Source organism: Elephantulus edwardii, unplaced genomic scaffold, assembly GCF_000299155.1.
Source record: "Elephantulus edwardii isolate Elephantulus edwardi_28Jun2011 unplaced genomic scaffold, EleEdw1.0 scaffold00020, whole genome shotgun sequence".
Lineage (NCBI taxonomy): Eukaryota > Metazoa > Chordata > Mammalia > Macroscelidea > Macroscelididae > Elephantulus > Elephantulus edwardii.
In genome coordinates this window covers 4,722,830-4,727,842 of record NW_006399770.1, presented here as the reverse complement: position 1 = coordinate 4,727,842, position 5,013 = coordinate 4,722,830, and the positions used below count along the sequence as shown (strand labels likewise).

General features: G+C 44.2%; 1 pseudogene; it reads left to right on the top strand.

The window, feature by feature from the left end:
• LOC102865868 overlaps positions 1-5,013 on the top strand; it is a 24,398-nt pseudogene that overhangs the window by 3,225 nt on the left and 16,160 nt on the right.

Here is a 5,013-nt window from a genome sequence, read left to right as displayed (position 1 = left end):
CAACAGTGAATCAGGGTTCCAGTTTCTCCACAACCTCGCCAGCATTTGTTGCTTGCTGTTCTGTTAAATTTTGCTATTTTGACTGGGGTGAAATGATATTGAAGGCCTGTTCTTTTGGAAGTGGATGGCCAATCTTTCTCTAGTCTGTCTTAATTTAGAGGCTCAGCTTTAGTACAATATCTGACAGACAAGCATTTTACCGCAAAAAGCATATGATAAACAAGGAAACATAAATGTATCTAAACTAATAAGAGCATCAGCATGCAAAGACACTTCAACATGCAAAGAGGAGTTGCTTTAGGAGTTTGCTGTCAGGGACCTTTCCACTGTGCTAAAGAACAACAACATCAATCTAGAGTCTAAGGTGTGCCTGATCCAGGCCATGTTTTTCTCAATTGTTTGCTATGCATTTGAGGACTGAGCAAAGACTACGGATGACAGAGAATTGATGCCTTTGAGTTGTGGTGCTGGAGAACAGTATAGAACATACTATGGCCATATTGAGGCAAGAGAACAAACAGGTCTGTTCTGGAAGAGGGTTAAAGCAGGTTGCTCCTTGGAAGCAAGGATTTAAAAACTCTATCTCACATACTTTGGACATGTTGCCAGAAAGAACAGTCTTTGGAGAAGCGTCAAATTGACAGCACATAACAAGAACAACATGTATCACAATCAATTTGGCAGCACCTACTAACAACAACAACATTCTTGACTAGTTGTATCTGTATCTATATTTATATCTTATCTTCTTCTACTTTATTTGAGATCTCTAGTCAACCCAAAGATTCAAATCTACAAGTTGCTCCACAGGAGAACTATGAACGATTTCCTTCAATGTAGTTTATAGGCACTGAAAACCCACACTAGAGGATCACCCATGAGTCAGTTCCAACTGGACAGCTATAAACAACAACAACAACTTTATAATGATTTTTGTACTCTGAAATAGAGTTTAAAGTTACTAAACATATTTGTTGTTATTAAAAAAAGTCTTCATATTTCAGGTTGAAGTGTTCTAGTTTCTTAGGTTGTTTTCAAGTACCTGCTTGACATTATTAGTTGTACACAGAATAAACGACACAGCAAATTTTATACTCTACCATATTTTATTGTCCTGTAAAAAAGTAACCCACTTCCATAATAGCTTGCTTCCGGAAACCCTATGAATCTGGAGAGAGGATGAGAGACACCCAAGCGTTGAGGACTCTCCTTCATAGGGTCTCTATGAGTTGCCTGCGACTCGATGGCACTTAACAACAATAACATCAACACAGAGAGAGACATCAGCTGGCCCAGTGGATAGAAGGCGATGCTACCAAGCCAAAGGTGGGTGACTTTTAATCCGCGTTCCTCGGGTCTGTCTTTCATTGTTTTTGTTCAGACATTCCTCTAGGTCGTATAGCCCTGGTGTGCAAGTTGCCATACTGTGATCACTTGTGGTTGCTGTGAGGCTGAACACTGTGACGCTGATGTGTCAAATGCGTTAACGGCTGGTTACCAAGTGCGGACAGAGTGTGGGGTGGAGCTCCCCGATTAAAACAAGCTTGGAAGCAGAAGTGGCATCCACATCCGTAATAGCTTGCCTCCAAAACCCCTATGAACCTGGAGAGAGGATGAGAGGCACCTAAGCCTTGAGGACTCTCCTTCACAGGGTTGCTATGAGTCGCCTGCGACTCAATGGCAGTTAACAATAACAACAACAACAACATAAAAAAGTATGTTGAGTTTAAATTTTTCACCTGAAATTTTACTGATTTCAAATGTTTATGACTAAAAACTTTCCTAATTCTTTATTTAACAGAGGCATATTGACTGTTAATGACTCATATGCAAGTTCAAATTAAAGCTAATGGGGGTCAAATTAAATCTACAAGAATCAAAATTTGACCATGAGTCTGTCCTATCTGAACTTCAGAACCATATTAGGAACGAGTTTGAGGCCTTGAACACTAATGAACGAAGACTAGATGAGCTGTGGGAGGATATCAAGAGTATCAACCATGAAGAATGGAAAAGGTCATTACAAAGGCAGAAGAAGAAGAATTAAAGACCAAAACTGATGTCAGAAGAGACTCTGATTATAGTACTAGAGCACTGAGAAGCCAAAGCAAGGGGAAGAAATCAAGAAGTTAAGGAGGTGAATAGAAGATTTCAAAGGGCAGCTTGAGAAGACAGGCAAAGTTGTATCATGAAATGTGCAAAGAACTGGAGTTGGAAAATCAAAGGGCCAAACTCGCTCGGCATTTCTTAAGCTGAAGGAAATAAAGAACAAATTAAAACCTCAAGTTGCAACACTTAAGGATGTATGGGCAAAATATGAAGGAAGAAGTTCAGGCTGCTCCAAAGGACTTGGAAAAAAATAAAGCCCTAGGAATTGATGGAATATCAATTGGCATATTTCAACAAACAGATGCTACCTTGGACATGCTCATCAGGCTGTGCCAGGATATATGGAAAATGACTACCTGGCCAACTGACTGGAAGAGATCCATATTTATTCCCCTTCCAAAGAAAGATGACCCAACAGAGTGTGGAAATTATTGTAAAATATCACTCATATCACATATAAGCAAAATTCTGCTGAAGATTATACAGAAATGACTGGAACAGTACATTGACAGAGAACTACCAGAAATGCAAGCTGGGTTTAGAAGAGGCCATGGCACTAGAGACATTCTTGCCAATATCAGATGAATCTTGGCAGAAAGCAGAGTACCAGAGGGATATCAATCTGTGTTTCATTGACTATGCAAAGGGATTTGACTGTGCGGATCACAACAAAATTGTGGTTAATTTTGAGGAGAATGGGAATCGCAGAACACTTGATTGTGCTTAAGTGAAACCTATACTTGGATCAGGAAGCAGTCCTCGGAACAGAGCCAGGAAACACAGTATGGTTAAATATCAGGAAAGGAGTGCATCATAGATGTGTCTTGTCTCCATACCTTTTTAATATATACACCGAACAGATTATTCAGGAGACTGAGCTTTATGAGGAGGAATGTGGCATCAGGATTAGAGGATGACTCATCAACAACTTACCTTATGCAGATGACACAACCATGCTTGCTGAAACTGAGGACCTGAAACTCTTGCTGCAGAAGGTCAAGGGCTGTACTCTTCAACAGGAATTAAAGCTCAACATCAAGAAGACAAAGATTCTCACCATTGGGCCAATTGGCAGCATCATAATGGATGGAAAAGAAATTGTGGTTGTTAATAGTTACAGCTTGCCTGATTCCACAATCAACACTCTTAGCACCAGCAGTCAGGAAATAAAAAGATGAATTGCATTGGGAAAATCTGCTGTCAGGGACCTTTCCAGATACTGAGAAGCAACGAAGTCATTCTAAAGACTGAGTTGTGCCTGATCCAGTCCATAGTCTTCTCAATGACTTGCTATACATCAGAGAGCTGGACAATGACTAAGGATGACAGAAGAATTGAGTTTGTGGTGCCTTTTGAGTTGTGGTGCTGAAGAAGAGTCTTGAACATACTGTAGACCACCAAGAAAATAAATAGGTCGGTCTTGGAGGTCAGGATTTTGAAACTTCATCTCACATACTTTGGGCATGTGGCCTGGAGGGACCAATCATTGGAGAGGGATATCATGCTTGGAAGGGTGGAGGTACAAAGCAGGAGAGGAAGACCCCAGATGAGATGTATTAATACAGTACCTAAGGCAAGAGACTCGAGTAGGTATGTCAGAGTCAGTGAAACTGGCTTCAGATCTGTTGCTAAGAGTTGCAGGCGACTCGATGGCACATAACAGCAACAACATTGAACAGAAATGGGATACTTAAAGAGACTTAAAAAAAAAGAAAAACAAAAATGGGAGGGGGGAGGGGTTTGTGCGGGGAGAAGGGTGCAACAATGAATGAATGGAATCCCAAAATCTTTGTAGATGTCCATTGAAATGAAAAATAAACAACCTAAATGAAAAAAAAAAAAAAAGAGACTTAAACAAGTTATGTTAAGTCAAAAAAGATCATTGCCTGCGGCTGCCGGAGCCCGAGCGGAGCTTGTGCTGCGGGAGCGCAAACCGGAGTGGCCTTTGGTCTTCGCCTCAGGCCGTGAGGCGCACGCTGCCCCCAGCGAGTCAGGGAGGATGGTGCCGAGCCGCCCTGGCCCTCCGCGCTGCTGTGAGTGAACCAGCGCACCGTGGGGCCGCTGACAGCCGGCCGGCAGGGCCAGGGGGCCGCTGCCCGCCGGGAAGGGTGGATCAGAATAATGTTCGTCCCCTCCTGGAGAACCTGAAGCTGTACATCAGCAGCCGGCCGCCCCTGCTGGTCATTATGATCAGTGTCAGCGCCATGGCCATTGCTTTCCTGACCCTGGGCTACTTCTTCAAGATCAAGATCAAGTCCCCGGGGATGACAGAGGACTGGAACACGTTTCTGCTGCGCTTCAATGACCTGGACTTGTGCGTATCAGAGAACGAGACGTTGAAACACCTCACAAACAACACAACTACTCCAGAAAGCACAACAACCAGCGGGCAGGCCAGGGTGTCCACCCAGGCCCCCAGGCCCTGGAGGACTCGGGCCCAGTCAACATCTCTGTTGCAATTACCTTGACCCTGGACCCACTCAAAACCTTCGGAGGGTATTCCCCCAATGTCACCCACCTGTACTCCACCATCCTTGGCCACCAGGTCGGCCTCTCAGGTAGGGAGGCCCATGAGGAGATCAACATCACCTTCACGCTGCCCACAGCCTGGAGCGCTGACGACTGTGCCCTACATGGCCACTGTGAGCAGGTGGTGTTCACGGCCCGCATGACCCTCACTGCTGCCCTTCGGGTCTTCCCTGTAACTGTGCAGCCATCACACTGTGTCCCCGACACGTATTGCAACGCCACACTCTGGTCCAAGATCTTTACAACCGCCAGAGATGCCAACACAAAATACGCTCAAGACTACAATCCTTTTTGGTGTTACAAGGGCGCCAGCGGCAAAGTATACCATGCTTTAAACCCCAAGCTCACCGTTATCGTTCCAGACGACGACCGCTC